The 20,386-nt window shown below is 33.2% G+C and overlaps 1 protein-coding gene across 1 annotated transcript in view; it reads left to right on the plus strand.

The window, feature by feature from the left end:
- LOC126879537 (juvenile hormone esterase-like) overlaps positions 1-20,386 on the plus strand; it is an 81,288-nt gene that overhangs the window by 37,443 nt on the left and 23,459 nt on the right. The gene's annotated exons all lie outside the window — the stretch shown is intronic.

Genomic DNA, 20,386 nt, shown 5'->3' on the forward strand with positions numbered 1-20,386 from the left:
TATATATATATATATATATATATATATATATATATATATATATATATATTGATGCACGTTAAGTTGTGACTTCCGGTATACAGAAGAGGCTGTCCGACTTCCACCTTTTCTACTAGGAATTATTTTTTAAAAATTGTGTATTTGGTAAAAGGGGGGCTTATAAAATGGGTCTACCTATTGAGGGGAAAGGATTTACCAAAATAAATTTTGTATATATATACGTATATACCGAAGCGTACAGCATACGTTATGGCTTCCATATATAGGGTAGTTCAAGGCGCGTTGTCACTTCCAGCGGTGTTGTCATATTTTGGAAGTCACAACGACTCGTCTGCTAGATTTACCTCCTATTTTGAGCGTAATGTGTGATCTTTTGAAACTTTTACTGTGAATACAGTTGTCTGTGTTTTAAAGTTGTCTATTTAAATTAAAATATTGATATTCTTTTGATTATACAGGTATACAAAAAAATACATTTCGGACTATTTGACGAAACCATATGACTAGGGGGGTTTTTGGGGTCGCTGGTTACGAATCCGGGGTTCGCTAACCTCTATCACGTCAGGTAAAGGTTATTTCAAGGACAAATCAAGATAAATCGACAGTCGCTCTGAAAAAGTATGTTAGGAGGGTTTTGGGGTCGCTTATAACGAATCCCGGATCCGCTGACCTCTATCACGTGTAGCTGAAGGTCATTTCGAGGTCAAATCAAGATAAATCAACACAATCGCTGTGAAAAAGTATATTAGGGTGTTTTTGGGGTCCCTGATCACAAAACTGGGGCCCGTTGAGCTCAACCACGTCAGGTAAAGGCCATTTCAAGGTCAAATCAATTTTGTTAACTCCTCCTGATTTGAACTTGAAATGACCTTTACATGACGTAGTAGAGCTCAACGGACCGCAGTTTTCATGATCAGCGACCCCAAAACTCCCTATACTTTCAGAGCAATTGTGTCAATTTATGTTGATTTGACCTTAAAATGACGTTGAACTAGACGAGATAGAGGTCAGCGGACTCCGGATTCATCTTCAGCGACCCCAAGAACCCCCTAATATACTTTTTCAGAGCGACTGTCGATTTATCTTGATTTGACCTTGAAATGACCTTTACCTGACGCGATAGAGGTGAGCAGACCCCGGATTTGTGATCAGCCACTCCAAAAACCCCCTTGTCATATGGTTTCGTCAAATTGTCCGAAATTTAGTTTTTTTTGTAAACCTGTGTTATTTATGATAATATGATTGATATTTATTTTAACAAAAATACTAATATATTATTATTGCTGTAAAATGGATTTATTGGAATTAATTAAAAAAGTGTTAATAGTAAGTCATTTATTTATGAAAATTATATCAAAAATGTTAATAAATAAATTTGAACTTATAGAAAATTTTAATATTTTAGATTTTATTACAGGCACCGTCGTTTTAATTTTTGATGTACCAATAATAATATGTAATAAAAAATTAAATGGCTAAACCCTCCAGGTGGGGATTACCCGCTAAAAAGCTATCTAGATCCATCTTTTTCGAGCAGATTTTTCCCAATCTGCTACTCGATACTATTGACTATGCTTCTCCATTTCTTTCTATCCTCTTTTGTTTTTCTGCTAGTCTCTAATTCCTGCCCTATATAAATCTTCCTTTAATTCCTGTAACCATTTATTCTAGTTCCTCCGCGTCTCCTTCTAACTCCGGGTCTCCATTGTAAAATTGAGTTTATAGTTGTTGCGCTACCTGCTCTCCATATATGCCCCAACAATCCAACTCTGTGCCCAAATCTGAAAATCTGGAATAATATCTACCCGGGTCGAAACATTTTTTTTTTAATATATGAAAATAGTTATTTATGAAACGGAGTGAGTGCTATACATCGCGTAAGTTCGCAACAAGTACTTCACGCACAATTTCATACAATATTTTATCTACGATAAACAAATAAAAATACTGTAACTCTTCGTCACTGGAATTCATTTCTATTCTACAATTCTTAGAACTGTGACATATAAAAATTCTAATTTCTTTCAAACCACAAAACTGTCAATTTTTTTTTTTGTAATTTATTGCTCATTATGTCATCACCTCTCTTGTGCTCTGCACAAGAGATCTAAGGTTAGAGCTAAGAATAAGGTTGGCTAGGTGCTACGTTTTCTCGACTCTGTTTTACGGAATGGAAGCTTGGACCTTGAATGCGGCATCAATGAAAAAACTGGAATCATTCGAGATGTGGGTATATAGAAGAATTCTAAAAATATCATGGACAGAACACGTCACAAACAAAGAGGTTCTGAGGAAGGTGAATAAAGAAATGGAAGTCTTAAATACAATTAAAACCAGAAAATTGGAATATCTCGGACATATTACACGTGGAGAGAGATACAACTTGCTCCAACGCATTATGCAGGGAAAGATTCAAGGAAAAAGAAGCATAGGGAGACGCAGAATATCGTGGTTGCGCAACCTGAGAGAATGGTACGGATGTACATCAAACGAACTTTTCAGAGCAGCCGTCTCCAAGGTCCGAATAGCTATGATGATTGCCGACCTCCTTCGCGGAGATGGCACTTGAAGAAAAAGAAGATGTCATCACCATGAAACGCGAAAGTTAAGAAAGAATATTTAATTATATGAAAGTGTGTCAAAAACAGTGAGAAAAAGTAAATCCCATTTAAAATACATTGTTACTTCATGCTTACTTTAAAGCACTGCTATATATAATGACAGTTTTCACAAACTAAAAATTTATATATTATAATATGACATAGAGTAGATAAAAGTCATTTATTAATTATTAATTGATTATAGTCAGAAGAAAATTAGATCATTCACCCCTTGTTTTTTATAATTGTTAACATACTAAATTACATATCCAATAATTATTGCTATCCATTAAATATATCGATGCAGATCGGCCTTATATCGGATCCTCTTCTATTAGTCCGTTCGCTGACGGTAAAATATTGCAAAACCCATAAATTTTAAAAAACCACTTAAGATTGACATGAAATTTGGCATACACATAGGTAACATATCAAAGAAGAAAATTGATATTGTGCCGATGTTTTCTTTTGCCAAGCAGACATTCCGTTAACATTTTTAGTCACAACATAATATCAATGTTAAAGTATTATTAGAGCAACGCGTTATGGTGTCATATTTCTTTTAATGACCGACACACAAAATATTTTAATGACGGATCCCACACTAGAACCAGATTTTTATTACCTCCTGCTGATAAGGTAAAGAGTTATTAAATATCACTCGTTGTCATCTCTGTGTTAATTTGAAATAATAAAATATAAATATTGTAGTTTTGTATTCTAAAATATTTGGAAAAAATATCTATGTATTTTTTTTTTCATTTAGGTACACATCATTTTAAGGGATTGTCCGGAAGAGTACAGGCTCAGTATATCGGCAAATGAATTTTGTTTTAAATACCGTCCGTATAGATGAGGTGCTCGTTGGGGATAGGCGCAAAATCTTAGTCCAGTGCTAATTAAATGCATTAATTTTTTTCGAATTCTGAGAAAACTAATAAGTATTTTTGAAAAATTTAAACGCAGAATGGAAGCTTACATTATTACCGAGGGCAGAAAGTCCCTGAAAACTTATATAATGTTTATTTTAATAACTTATATACCTAATATATGTTTATTTTAATAAAGATAATGGGATGAAAAAACAAGAGAAAAGTTAGTGTGATTTTTAATTTCGAATATTTCATTCAAAAGAAACTTTTTTTTATTCTAAGGGACTTTCGGTCCCCCGTAATAATGTTATCTTTCATTCAGGGTGTATGTTTTAAAAAATATTTATTAGTTTTCTCAGGATTCGAAAAAAATAAATGTATTTAAATAGCATTGGACAGAGATTTTGCGCCTACCCCCTTAAGAGAGAGTTTACTGCATTTTATATTATTACTAGAATTTATTACTTTAAACTTTTTATCGCTCTTGATTCATTTTATCGTGTATTTAATTCCATTCAATTGTAATTGTACATTCAATTTTTTTGTAATTTTTACACGTTTTATTACTTTCGAAATAACAATAACTATAAAATCGATTTTTCAGCCTACTTGGGTCAAAAAAATACACAATTTTCGGAAATTTCGTTAAATGAGAACATTTACCTACATTTCTTGTATTTAAGCTTTTAATAAGATTTTTAAAAATAATTTAGATTATTTAATAGATACATTCACCGGCACGAAAAACGGGCACCCCAAAAAATGGGTCATTTTTGATGGCTCGTATCTCCTAAACCTATTCTCCGATTTAAGTATTTCTTTAATATGTTATAGCCTTATTCTTTAACTATATCGCTGTAATAATATTGTTTCTAGACAGGTAAATTATCATTGTATACTGGGCGTACCAATCAAACTGGTTTTTTTTTCAATTTTCACAACACTCTGTGGAATATTCTAGCCTTTATACAATATTGAAATTAAAACCCAACTATAGCCCCAGGTTTTCTTAATGTTCTGTTTGTTATTCATTCGCTTATGTTGGATAATAAAAAAGTTAGGGACTTTAACAATTAAACATGTTCTTTATCAATACATGGTGTTTCTAAATAAGTGCGACAAACTTTAAGGGGTAATTCTGCATGCAAAAATAATGATCGTTTACTTGATAAAGCTATGTCCGCAAATGCTTGCAAATATAAAATTATTTTGCCACACGATCATTATTTTTTCATGCAGAAATTACCCCTTAAAATTTGTCGCACTTATATTTAGAAACACCTGTATCGATAAAGAACATGGCTAGTTGTTAAAGTCCTTAACTTTTTTATTATCCAACGTAAGCGAATGAATAAAAAAACAGAATGTTGATAAAACCTGGAGCTATAGTTAGGCTTTAATTTAAATATTTTATAAAGGCTAGAATATTCCACAGGGTGTTGTGAAAATTGAGAAAAAAACCCAGTTTGATTGGTACACCCGGTATACAATGAAAATTTACCTGTCTATCAACAATGTTATCATAGCTATATTGTTAAATAATAAGGCTATAACATATTAAAAACATTACTTAAATCTGACCAAAGGTTTGGGAGATACGAGACATCAAAAATTACCCATTTTTTTAGGGTGCCCGTTTTTCGTGCCGGTGAGTGTAGATTAAATTAGAAGTTCATTGTAAAAAAGGAAGTAAACAAAAACACGAGAAAAATGAATTTATATAAGTAAATAGGTAAGTAAATATTATAGATTGAAATAAGTACAGAAAATATATAATTATAGAGATATATAATCACTTATTGTACCTTCATTTAAGGCTAACTTTAAAAGTAAAGCAGATCTGCTATTATTCATGTTTAAAAACAAAAGGCACACAAAACACTAAGTACGATTAGGACCGCGAATCTACAACAGATAAATGTCTGGAAACCGTTACACAGGGTTGCCAAAAAACGGAAGTCACACCGAGCGGTGTGGTATACGGAAGACGCTACGCGTTGTGTACATAACCTGTATAGTAGCACGGGAGCGACACTAGCGCTGGTGATATACCGTCGAACTAAAATCTGATCTTATGAGTATGTTAGATACGATATGACTTCCAGCGAAATTTTTAATATAAGCCCTCTGATACCATCTAGTAGCCAAATTCGTAAAAATATAGGCAAAACGTTGTGACTTCCGAAATCGGAAGTCATAACGGTATATATGAAGTAACAACGTATTACGAGAATCTACTTTGGAAGTCACATGGATACATGTATCAATATATATATATATATATATATATATATATATATATATATATATATATTTATATATACATCCCGCTATCATTATGTCATCTTTTCATGTTGCAGTCATTTGGCATCACTAAGAAATACTATAATTTTCGAATTTTAATTCGTGTATGTTTGTTGAGCGCATTTTTTAATGCCCTGTATCGTTCTCAGTTTTCTAAAATGTTGATTTTAAAAATTTAAATTATATACAAAAATTTTTACACTTCACAGCCATTTTGACTTCCACCACATAAAAATGTGTATTTGCGGTGTATTTGCCGTCAAACGACGTTGCCACGAGTTAAAAATATCAATCATTTGAGGCCAGGTAGAAAAGGTATATTATAAACTATATAAAAGGTGGGTTCTTTACCTGTTCGGCTGGTTCGGCTGGTAAGGGTCCAAATATTTTACGAGTTGAATTGTGTTTATTTTATTTCATCTGCTAAATTATAATTTTCTCATAACGACTTAAAATATTTGTTTGAAAAATTAATTTTGGGTCATTACATTTCAAATCACTCAATTTTGGAGCAAAAAAAAAAATTTGGACCTCCGATTTGTCTGAAAATTGGTATATAGCTTCTGCGGGACGTAAAAATAAGATATTTAAGGTCAAAAAATCTTCTTCTTCTTTTTTTCTCAAAATGTTATTTTATTCGATTTTACAGTGATTTGGTGTTTATTTATACAAATTTCCATTTTCTCTCGTAAAGTATCAATGGAAAACATAATATTTTAATAGAAGGGACTCAAAAATGTCATTATATGGCATTATAACAAGTTACTTTGATTCAAAACAAGCTTTTGATCAAATTTTAAAGTATAGAAAACGTTAAAATACCGTTTTTTTTACATTTTTCTCCATTCCCAAAATGCATCATAATCGATTTGGCTGAAAATTTGTCCACGGATAGACAAAACATAGGACTTTAAGTGGTCATAAGGATTTGAATTATATTACAATACCCAAAAAGTTACATGCAATATTATAGTCAAAAATATAGGCGTCTACTGTAAGTAAAAGTAACTCGAAAATATCGACCTCACGACAAAAATTGTTAAAAAGAAATTGTAATAATTGTAAATACGATTTATTTGGAACAATTTCAGTTCCTTCCATTTTTGTCGAAAAGTTAAAAATGGCGGAGATATTGAGCAAAACAGGTTCTCCTTTAAAATCAAGATGGCCGCTAACGTAACGGAGGAATTCATTCGCGATTTTAAATTTAGGCTACTATTGACTCCCCTAAAGATCAGAAAAATAAATTTTTGTGCAGCTTGGCATTCAAGGTCAAATGCTATCCCGACTGGACTAATATATACTTTTGAGTATGATATTACTGCATGTAACTTTTTTGGTATTATAATATATTTCAAATCCTTCTAACCACTTAAAGTCCTATCTTTTAGCTATCTGCTGGCAAATTTTTAGCCAAATCGATGATGATGTATTTTGGGAATGGAGGAAAATGTAAAAAACGGTATTTTAACGTTTTTTACACTATATAATTTGATCAAAAACTTGTTTTGATTCAAAATAACTTGTTATAATGCCATATAATGACATTTTTGAGTCATTTCTATTAAAATATTATGTTTTTCATTGATACTTTACGACAGAAAATGCAAATTTGTTTAAATAAACACCAAATCACTGTAAAATCGCATAAAATAACATTTTGAGAAAAAAGAAGAAGAAGATTTTTTGACCTTAAATATCTTCTTTTTACGTCCCGCAGAAGCTATATACCAATTTTCATACAAATCAGAGATCCAAATTTTTTTGCCTGAGTGATTTGACATGGAATGTACCTTTTACATTTTCGTTTAATTTACTTACGGTTTTTGTTCAGAATTTTGAAGAAACGCTTGGTTTGACATAAAATTTGGGACACGCATAGCTAATATGTTAAAGAAAAAAAGTGATATTGTGCCGATATGTGCTTTTGATCTGAAGGTGAGTTTCGTCCGTTATCGGGGATGAAAACAAATACGTTCAAATAAGTCCGGAATTGGATAAACTGACTAATTCTAAGCAACTTCTATTTTATAGAGTTTTTTCACTAAGTCAATAATTTTAGAGATATTTGCGAGTGAATATGTTCATTTTTCAACAAAAAAAAAACACGTTTTTAGACGGTTTTTCGCAAATAACTCAAAAAGTAGGTACCTACTTTATTGAAAAAAAATTAGCAAATAGCAAATATAGCTTATAGAAAAGTGAAAAAATGGTATATGTGTCAGGTCTGTAGACCCAGTAGAAGCAGAGTTATTGCTAAGCTTTGTTTTAAAACCAAGAGGAGTAGGTAAACTAAAAAGACAGATTCACACCCAAGAAAGTCACTAGAAATATCTTCAGATACATCTTCTTTTTTGGTTGATCATATCGGCCTTTGACGGTAATATTGACTAAAAATCTAAAACTAAACGGAATAAAGCAGAAAATACAAAAATCGCTTATAAAATAAATAAACTAACCTATGAAATGCCAATAGTGTTAAAATTTTATAAATGTCATTATTGTCAAAATTTGATATGAGTAAAATTGCCTGAGGTTTTACAAACAAGGTTTACGGCGCGGGAAATTTGAATTACTCTTAGTTTAAAAACAGACTATAGTGAAAAATAACCTCTTATATGTCAAATTCCAAATCGAATATTTTAACGTGAAATAAAAAAAATGAAACACTTTTCTGGGAAAACTTATTACAACTTTTTTGAAGTGTTTAAGAAAACGTTTATTTTTATTTTTTTAAAAAGTTTCTAGCAGCAAGAGTAAGCAAGTTACGCTCAAAATACAGTTGTTTCTTTTTTTTTGGTTAAAAATATCGTAAAAATCTCCCTCTAATTAACAGCCCAAATGGAATTAATCGTTACCACTTCACAAGTAACTTTATGTATTGTTTGTGTTTGTAAGTTTCATCAGTTCAAAGTGCTTATTTGTGAAAAAATTTGGTTTTAAAGTAAATTTTAAATCTTTAATTTTGAAAAAAAAAGACTTTTTTCAAAATAACTTAAAAATTATTAGTGATACCAAATATCTTAAAGAGTAAAAAATGTAGGTTTTGCTTTTTTAAATATTTGGGATTTTTTGATTTTCTGGAAGACAAAAATTGGTTAAGATATGGCTGTTTAAAATTTGCATATACATACTCGTGACTAGTGATTCGTTCTAGCCCTTTTAACAAAACCCCTTTCAAAAATAAGCATTTTTAACCAATGTAACTTACAGATCATATACAGGGTGTCCCCGAAAATAGTGCGTTCCTTAAAGGTATAGATAGAAAGCACAATGTAGAGCAAAAAATTCTTATAACATTTTCATCCGTTTAAAACTTTTATAGAACAAAATTTGCTTAGAATTAGAATTAGTTAGTTTATCCACTCCCGGACTTATTTTGAACGTATGTTTTTTCACCCCCAAGAAGGGGTGAAAGTCACATCCAGGACAAGAGAACATATCGGCATAATCTCACTTTTTTCTTTGGCATTTTAGCTACGTGTGTGCCAAATTTCATGTCAATCCAAGCGGTTCTTTAAAATCTGGAGGTTTTACGATATTTTACCGTGAGTGAATGGAATAATTGCCGTTGTCACTTTTAGATAAGAAGTCATTATCACAATGACATAGTCAGGTTAACTGAATTATATAATTATTGTTTTTATCATTAAATGTGAAAACCTAGAATTATCCATGTCTGTGCGTCAATAAACACAACTCCTCTGTTAGTAGGACAGAAAAAATGACAAATAAGGTGTCAAATGAAAGCCTATAACCAAAATATGATATTACATGTGAGAAGTTTGACCTCGGACTGCCTGTTCCAGAGTTGCAACCGAAAGTACTGTTTTAAATTCGTCGAAATAGTACAAACTATTATTTAACGCGACTAAGAAAGACCAGAACAAATACATACTTCCGGTTTCATGCCTGTCTGTTCTTCCATGTCTGTCGGTGAACAAAATTCATCCGTCATATCAACTGACAAAAAGTTAAACGAAGAGTTCAAATATCGACTGCCGGTTCAACTTCCGGTCACTTTGGGTGAAAAATTAGAACTTACGATGTCCAATTGCTTGTTACAATTTTTTTATAAGTGTTCTACTCTATCTATTCTGACTTTTTCTATAACTTACTTAGATCACATATAATTTAATACAGTTTTGATGTCAGGGTCTTCAAAATTTATGTGGTGAGTTCCGGTATGTGATGAATGAAAAACGACTCTATAAGCAGAAGAAAAAAGTGTTCTTTAAAGTTTTCTCAAGACCTAAGACAATACATCGACTCACAAGAGCGTTGTGACAGTAGCAAAAATTTGAGTTGGGGTTCGAATTACTTTCTCATGCGGCTTACTCTCCTGACTTGGCCCCCTCCGATTATTAAGTGTTCCCAAATCTGAAGAAATGACTCGTAAATAAAAAAATCAGCTGAGATAATTGAAGAAAAAAATAACTATTTTTCAGAGCTTCCAGAATCGTATTATGTGCACGGCATCGACATAAAAAATTTGTAAAGCCGTTAAAATCGCTGTATTGAACATATTGAATAAAATTAAGGAATTTTCATGAAAACATGTTTTTCATGAAAATATGTCTACTTTTATAGGACGCACTTCAGCAGTTCATAAAAAAAGCTTACAGACTTTCTAATGCTGTTTGCTAAATAGCAAAAATAACAAAAATTTTATTACTCATGAAGAAGATCAAGCAGCTAAATTTAAAGTAAAATCATTAGATGGCATATAAATAGATATGGAATAGAAGTTGATATCCACTTCTGAACCCACCTCAGAAGAAGTGGACGAAATAGAGTAATTGGGAGTCCTTCAAAGGTCACCTGAGCACTCAGAACCTAGTACCAGTACATGCAGCTGCGATAATATTAAAGAGAAATCCGACAAAAGAATTGAGAGGGAACTCTGGACCAAATATCAAAAACCAATGTAACCTAACACTTCCAGCTTAATAATAGAAAATCACCGAAAGACAAATATGTAATGTAAAGAATTAATATCTCAATATTCCGGTCTACTAAACAATAACGACTGGCAAAACATTAAAGTCTTTATTCAAGTCGTATATTCAAAAAATAAGATAAGTAGAGTAATAAATGGATAATTAAAAATTGCGAGAAACACTGCAAGACCCGAAGACAAAAAAAAAACAAAAATTAATGTGCTAAATAAACAGAAGGAACTTTCATTGTTCATCATTAAATAGATAAAGATAAGATAAGGAATTGATATTTTTCAATGTTGATTCTTTGAGAAATATAAATAATCCGACTGTTGTTATCTGCATTTCGGTCTTTTGTATTGGTAAAAATCTAAGTAGGAATAAAAGTCGGCTAATTCTTATTTTCTAAACATATAAATTAGTCAAACAGGACAATCAGTGCTCATTCCGTCAATTTTTACTAAGAACATGGTCTATCAAAAAAGTTTTCATAGTAACATAAAGTTACTTAAAGTATCCCCTAAAATGGGACGCCCTAAAACAATTTTGAGTGATCGAGTCAAAGAATTTGCAACAGATGACCTATATCTGTGTGACACAAGACATAATTGCTACACAGTGCAGTTTTTCGTCATTTGCTAAAGCAGCATTACAAAGTATTTGGAGTCCAACGAACAGCGTAGACGCAGAACGATTCTTCAGCACATATAATATTGTAGTGACAGTGACAGATCGAAGAACAGCTCTTAAAGAGTCGAATGTCGAAATTACAACGATGTTAGCTTTTAATTAATGTTTTCTGTTGTTTTACTCGTAGTTAAAAATAAATGCGAAATTTTGTAATTATAAAAAAAGTAAATGCGAAATTCATGTTTTTTATTTGCGAAAATTCCGTACCCCTAATTATAATTAGTTATAAAATAGCTTAAATGGGGAAAAGCTTTAAGCTTAGACCAAACACCAGTAGGGGGCATCCAATTAATTGAGTGAAAAAAATTAAATGTATAACAATATTCACTTCATGTACTGAAAATACATTGTCCCGCAAGAATGGTTGAAATCACAATTAATAGCCCTACAAAAAGACAAGCGCTTAAAAGTGATAAGACCATTGAACAATAAGCCTGTAAGCTACCTTTTAAACACATTCTCAAAAATAATCCATAACGCAAGGATTGTTAGGAAATTCTTTTATAGACTTCAGGCAACCAATTCTCCTGATCATGTTTAAAAAACGTACGGAATGTACTAAATAAAAAAATATATTTATCATTTAAAAATATATACCCTTATACTATAACATAATTCTAACGTTGAATATATAATGCTTTCCTGTGGAGTATACAAAGGATGGTCCTGTTTTTCCCGCACGCTGCCTTGTTTAGTCTTCTTTGTCGTTTAATTCGTTAAATTCTATCCTCTTATGTCACGGCTTCAGGAAGAAGTGGATATATGCAATGAACGGGAGGCCTATGTCGAACAGTGAATGAAGGGGGCCTTTTCGCGTTTATCATGTAGAGAAGTCACCTGTCAAAAACTGGACGTATGTAATCGTATTCAATTTGTTAAATACTGTCACATAATATGTCATACACCTCTGTGCGTTAATCCATTTTATTTCTACAATTTTAAGGTGCTATTACATGCCGCCATATTGATTTGTCTACAGTCGCATTCTGCCCGTTAAATCCCATCGTTTGAGGCGCTGTACGTCACGATTGGATCAATTGTAGCGAAGCTGCATGACTAAGGCCCTTTTAACATGTTGCTGTATTTGATTTTTCTGTGCCATTTTATATTATTTGTCAAATACTATTAGTATCGTTCGCGGTACCTGTTCCGTACTTGTCCAGGATTACTTCGCATGCGCACTTTAAAAATCGCATGCGCACTTTAATAAAAAGAACGCTCTTTTTTGAAGTGCGCATGCGAAGTAATCCTGGACAAGTACGGAACAGGTACCGCGAACGATACTATTATTTGAGGTGCTGTACATCACGATTGGACCAATAGGACTGTAGATACAAGACTAAGGCCCTTTTGACATGCTGCTGTACTTGATTTTTCTATGTCATTGTATTCTATTTGACAAATCCATTTATTTGAGGTGCTGTACTCCACGATTGGACCAATAGGAGCGAAGATACGTAAATAAGGCCCTTTTGGCATGTCGCTGTATTTGATTATTCTGTGTCATTGTATTCTGTTCGTTAAACCCTATCATTTGAGGTGCTGTATGTCACGATTGGACCAATAGGACCGAAGATACATAACAAAGGCTCTTTTGACTTTGGCTGTATTTGATTTGTTTGTGTCAAATTTGATTCTATTGGTCAAGTCCTATTATTTAAGATGCCGTACGTCACGATTGGACTAATAGGACCGAAGATACGCTACTAAGGCCCTTTTTACATGCTGTTGTATTTGATTTTTCTATGTCATTGTATTCTGTTTGTCAAATCCTATCATTTGAGGTGCTATACATCACGATTTGACTAACAGGACCGAAGATACATAACTAAGGCCCTTTTGACATGCCGCTGTGTTTGATTTTTCTGTGTCATTGTCTTCTATGATGCCTAAGGCATGTCTATGATATGCCTTATTTTTAAATAAAACAAGTAATTGGACTTCGTAAGTCCTAGGTTTTCACCCAAAGTAATCGAAAGTAGAATTGGAAGACAATATTTGAATTTTACGTGTAACTTTGCGTGGATTGATATACGAATTTACTAATTTTGAGTCATTTTTACTAAACTTTCACATTTGTCACCTCATTTGTAATTCTACCCGGTATAATGGCGGAGGAGTTATATTGGCGGTCGTACGGACCGACAGAAAGATTGCCTAGGTCAAATATCTCACCTTTAGTACCATCCTTGGATTATAAGCTTTCATTTGACACCTCATTTATCATTCTAGCTGGTATAATGATGGAAGAGTTATATTCGCGGTCGGACGGACCGACGGACAGACCGCCTAGGTCAAATATCTCACCTTTAGTACCATCCTTGGATTATCAGCTTTCATTTGACACCTCATTTGTCATTCTACCTGGTATAATGACGGAGGAGTTATATTCGCGGTCGGACAGACCAACGGACAGACCGCCAAGGTCAAATATCTCACCTTTAGTACCATCCTTGGATTTTTAGTTTTCATTGGACACCTCATTTGTCATTCTACCTGGTATAATGACAGAGAAGTTATATTCGCGGTCGTACGGACCGACGTAAAGACAGCCTAGGTCACATATCTCACCTTTAGTACCATCCTTGGATCAAAAGCTTTCATTTGACACCTCATTTATCATTCAAGCTGGTATAATGATGGAGGAGTTATATTCGCGGTGGTACGGACCGACGGAAAGACAGCCTAGGTCAAATATTTCACCTTTAGTACCATCCTTGGATTATAAGCTTTCATTTGACACCTCATTTGTCATTATACCTGGTATAAAGACGGAGAAGTTATATTCGCGGTCGTACGGACCGACGGAAAGACAGCATAGGTCAAATATCTCACCTTTAGTACCATCCTTGGATCATAAGCTTTCCTTTGACGCCTCATTTATCATTCTAGCTGGTATAATGACGGAGAAGATATATTCGCGGTCGTACGGACCGACGGAAAGACAGCCTAGGTCAAATATCTCACCTTTAGTACCATCCTTGGATCATAAGCTTTCATTTGACACCTCATTTATCATTCAAGCTGGTATAATGACGGAGTATTATATTCGCGGTCGTACGGACCGACGGAAAGACAGCCTAGGTCAAATATCTCACATTTAGTACCATCCTTGGATTATAAGCTTTCATTTGACACCTCATTTGTCATTCTACCTGGTATAATGACGGAGAAGTTATATTCGCGGTCGTACGGACCGACGGAAAAACAACCTAGGTCAAATATCTCACCTTTAGTACCATCCTTGGATCATAAGCTTTCATTTGAGGCCTCATTTATTATTCTAGCTGGTATAATGATGGAGGAGTTATATTCGCGGTCGGACGGACCGACGGAAAGACAGCCTAGGTCAAATATCTCACCTTCAGTACCATCCTTGGATTATCAGCTTTCATTTGACACCTCATTTGTCATTCTACCTGGTATAATGACGGAGAAGTTATATTCGCGGTCGTACGGACCGACGGAAAAACAACCTAGGTCAAATATCTCACCTTTAGTACCATCCTTGGATTATAAGCTTTTATTTGACACCTCATTTATCATTCAAGCTGGTATAATAATGGAGGAGTTATATTCGCGGTCGTAGGGACCGACGCACAGACCGCCTAAGTCAAATATGTCACCTTTAGTACCATCCTTTGATTATAAGCTTTCATTTGACACCTCATTTGTCATTCTACCTGGTATAATGATGGATGAGTCATATTCGCGGTCGGACAGACCGACGGACTGACCGCCAAGGTCAAATATCTCACCTTTAGTACCATCCTTGTATTATCAGCTTTCCGTTGACACCTCATTTGTCATTCTAGCTGGTATATTGACGGAGAAGTTGTGATTACAGACAGACGGACGGACAGACGGACGTGGATAATACAAAGTTTTCACATTTTTTCAAAATTGGGTGAAAACAACATGATGCCAGAATGATTTGTTGATGAAAATAATATATACATTCTCAAATTGCCTATTTTTCGGTGTAGATAATATTGTATTCAACAGTGATGCCAAATTTCTGATGCCAAAATGATTGATAATGAAAGTGGGATATACGTTCTCATGTATATAGCGGCAGCGACAAAACGGTAAAACACTGAACTAAATGTATATAATATTTTCACTGTACCATCATTTTGGACTCAAACATTTTATGGAATAAACTTATATAACTTAGTAAGGGATAAACAAAGAAAGCTGATATATTAAAGTAACATCAAGAAATCAAATCTCTAACTACCGAGTTGATTAGACTTCTGGTAACAAGTGCAGGAAAAATGTTATTAAGGTAGTGTAAAGTGGCATCGATATACAGATGCCACTTTGCAAGACGATGCCAAATCGATGGTAAATGCATAATGTATCGATGTCAAATTGATAGTAGGATGTATATATATATATATATATATATATATATATATATATATATATATATATATATATATATATATATATATACAGAGTGGCCCAAAAGTCTGGAAACGGCCAATTATCTCGTAAATTGCTAGTCATAATTGTACAAAATTTGAGGTACACCTATTTTCGGATACGGAGATTCCATATTTGATATTTGCAATGTTGCCAGATTTGCCGTTTCTCGTATATTATTAGTAACTTTGGTTTTTCAAATTCATCACCCTGTATATTCAGTCATTATTGGAATCTCCTATTCAATACGAGTTCAACCATATGTAACACTTATGATTTTATGTAGTCTGGAAGGTCTTAAATACATAAAACAGTGCAAAATATGTAGATTATAATAAATTTAAATATTTAAATGTAGAATGCTGTGATTTTGACATTTGTTCACCATTTACATTATTGACTAAAACTGACAGTAGTTATGTTTTGAAAAGTTCTGCAAGATAAATTGCTTCTCTAAAATGGCGCTTAACGAAAAATAATGAATTACTATTCTAATGATGAGAGGGTACGGTGACAGAAAAATATCTTATTGTGAAGTAGCCAACTTGTTCAATGATACTTTCCCAAACCGTTCTCCTGTTCATAAGGCGACGGTACAAAAAACTGTAAAGCGATTTGAGGAATCTGGAGAAGTAAAAGATAGATACCGATCAGGTAGACCGAAAAGAGTTATGAATGACAACAAAACTTTAGATATAATACAAAGTTTTGTTGAAGATCCACATACATCCTCACGCAGGGTTGCATAAGTAAATACATTATGTAGGTCGTTCTTCAGTCTTACGTGTATTACGTAAGAATAAATTTAAACCATACAAAATTAACTTATTGCAAGAATTAAGTGAAGATGACTTCGATCGTAGATTACAGTTTACTGAGATAATGATGGATAAAATTGAAAATGATGAAAATTTCGTAACAGAATATGTTTTTCCGATGAAGCAACCTTTACACTGTGTGGAAGTGTAAATCGACACAATTTAAGATACTGGAACGACGTAAATCCACACTGGATGCGTAAAAACCATACTCAAAGACCACAAAAATTAACTGTATGGTCAGGTATAGTAGGTACTCAGTTAATTGGGCCATTCTTACGAAATGTTACTTAGAAATGAAATTGTACCTACACTGAGAAACTTGTTTGGGGCCAATTTTAATCAGATATGGTTTCAGCAAGATGGAGCTTCAGCTCATTTTGGTGTAAATGTTCGGCGTTATTTAGATGAGATATTTCCTGGACGATGGATTGGTAGACGAGGTAGAATTAAATGGCCTCCACGTTCACCTGATTTCAATCCTAAAGATTATTTTTATTGGGGATACTTGAAAAATTCAGTTTACAAAACTAAACCAGCAAGTCTTGCAGAGCTGAGGCAACGAATTATTGATGAATCACGAATAATTTCTAGACAATCATGGAGAAATGTGGTAGACGCATTCTACCATCGATTAGGGTACTCGGGTACTGTGTACTCACAAATGGAGCATATTTTGAACACTTGATAAAGTAACCATTATGTTAAAAAATGTTGTAATCTATCAATTGTTACGTTTTAATGTAGTTGAAAATAGTTAGTATTAAAAAATTTATTGAGACAGTTAGGCGTTGCCAGACTTCTGTTTTATGTATTTAAGACCTTCCAGACTACATAAAATCATTAGTGTTACATATGGTTGAACTCGTATTGAATAGGAGATTCCAATAGTGACTGAATATACAGGGTGATGAATTTGAAAAACCAAAGTTACTAATAATATAAGAAAAACGGCAAATCTGGCAACACTGCAAATATCAAATATGGAATCTCCGTATCCCAAAATAGGTGGACCTCAAATTTTGTACAATTATGTCTAGCAATTTACGAGATAATTGGCCGTTTCCAGACTTTTGGGCCACTCTGTATATATATATATATATATATATATATATATATATATATATATATATATATATATATATATATATATATATATATATATATATATATTGCATTTGCGTCCCTCGTGGCTTCTGTATAGTTTTGACTCTTCGTGACTTCCGATGAATATACAGCGTGTATATTAACAAGAATTATTTCATACAGTTAGCGCTCGCTTTGGCATCCGTTATACTGGCAACAATGTACTTATGGTATCAAGTAAAATATTTAACCTTGGTCGTGTTTATGTGAGAATTTAGTTGAAGAACCCAGACAAATTCTATTTATAACTTTTGCCAACTAGGTGGTTTTGCTCGGATATACGATAAGGATTTGCTGTAAATTGTTTGTTTTCGTTTTTATACTCTTAAATCAGGTTAGAAAAACTTGTTTCTTGGGTGTAGTTATGGATAATGTATTTTCTAAACTTTTAAATTTTCTATTTTATTTCGATGGAAGAAGATTATGGATCTCGGAAGATTCGATGGAATAAGTTATAATGTAATATACTTAACAATACCACTATATACCCTTGACAAATTTTTATTTTTTAAAGTTAATAATTGTTTGATGAGCCTTTCGATAGGTTAGGTTTATTATTAAATTTTATTTTGATAAATAATCGGTATTGTTTCTCTCTCTCTCTCTCTCTCTCTCTCTCTCTCTCTCTCTCTCTCTCTCTCTCCTCAGCGCATCCTTTTCTGTTTTATTCTTTCGAAATTTGCTATACAAGTATTTTCCATTGCTCTCTGTTTCTCGCTCTCTGTTTGACTTCTCTCCATCTCAACGCCAATTCTTTCATGATCTCTTGTTACAGTTCTTCTCCAGCTATTATCAGGTCTTCCTCTTCTTCTTCTTTCGTCTGGTTGGTATTCGAGTGCTTGTTTGGTTATATTATTTCGATCCTTTCTCAGAGTATGTATAATCCATTTTCATTTCCTTCTTTTAATCGTGACTGTTATTTTCTCTTGTTTTGTTCTTCTCCATAGATCTATGTTTTTTATTTTATCTGGCCAGTATATTTTTAGGATTTTCCTCAACTATTTATTTATAACGGTTTGTAATTTTTTCCTAGTTGTCTCTTCCTGTCTCATACAAGATTCTGCGCCATACAACAATATAGTCTTAAAACAGCTGTTAAAGATTTGGATTTTGGTTAATTCTGATATATCGCGTGTGTTCCAGATTTTCCTTAATGCATTATATGATTATATAGTGAGTGCATATTGTGCCTTTACTATCCTTTTTTCTACATCTGATCTACTAGCGCCTTTTTTTTCATGATTGATCCCAGATATGTAAAGTTATCTACCTCCCGTATTTGTCTTCCTTTTATTTTAATTTTAGTTTATTGGTTACTGTTTTTTAAGTTTTGTTTTTTGTCTTTACCTTCAGGCCCATTACCTTGGAGTATTTTGCAAGCGTGTCGATCTATTTTTGCTTATGGCTGCTATGTTCGGTTAGGGGACAAATGTCATCTGCGAACTACAAATCCTCCAACTAGTTATGCAATTTCCATCTAATACCTGTTTTATTATCTCTTACTTTCTGCATGATCCAGTCCGTTATTATTAGAAATAATGTCGGGGATAGCACACATCCTTGTTTAACTCCGCTTTGTATAGCTATATCTACATACTACAATTTTTCCCGCATGTTCTAGTCTGGCTCTATATTTCTTGTAAAGTAGTCTGATTAAGTTGATGTATTTTATCGGTAGTCCATATAGTTTTAGAATCTTCCACATTTGTTCTCTGTTTATACTATCGAAGGCCCTTTCAAAGTCAAAGTCAAAGTAAACATGTTTATATTTTTTTGCCATTCACTAGCTTGTTCCAAGATAATTGTAGAGTACAAGAGATACAGCGGTACAGGCACAAGATACAGAGGTACAGATATAGTACAAATGTGGTCGATAGTGGAGCGTTTTGCGCGAGAACCTTCTTGGTTGTTTCTTAGTCTTAGTTTCTTGTCTAGTTCTGGCTTCAGTCTATTCAATATGATATTTGACATTATTTTGAATGTGGCACTTAGCAGTGTTATTGCTCGCCAATTCTAGCATTTATTTAAATCGCCCTTTTTTGGTATCTTAATGGTTACATCCTCGTTCCATTTCTGTGGGAGCTCCTGGTCGGCCCATATCTTGTTAAAGAGTTTGTGTAATATTTCTACTGATTCGTTTGCGTCCGCCTTTATTAAATCTATCGGTAGGTTGTAGCTTTCAGCGGCTTTGCCATTTTTTAGTTGATTCAGTGTGCTTTGTATTTCTTTTTTCGTAATTTCAACTGTTCTAATGTTTATTTTCTGTATTACATTATCTTCGTTTATATCTGATGTTTGGAGTATATTTCCTCGCAGTGTTCTTTTCATCTTTGTATTATTTTATGTTCTGATGTAATTATATTTCCTTGTTTATCTTTGATTTGTTTATTAATATTTAGTGTTTTCCCTGTCAAATTTCGGATGATATTGTACTGTATGTTCAGGTCGTTTTCTTGCGCAGCTTTTTCTGACATTTTTACCATATGATTTACATAGTATCTCTTCTTTTCTGGGTTGCTTTTTAACCGCTATATTTTTTCTTTGTATTTCCTTTCTACTGCTTTTCCTTCTTCGGTTGCTTCTTTTTG

This window comes from Diabrotica virgifera, chromosome 2 (genome assembly GCF_917563875.1).
Source record: "Diabrotica virgifera virgifera chromosome 2, PGI_DIABVI_V3a".
NCBI lineage: Eukaryota > Metazoa > Arthropoda > Insecta > Coleoptera > Chrysomelidae > Diabrotica > Diabrotica virgifera.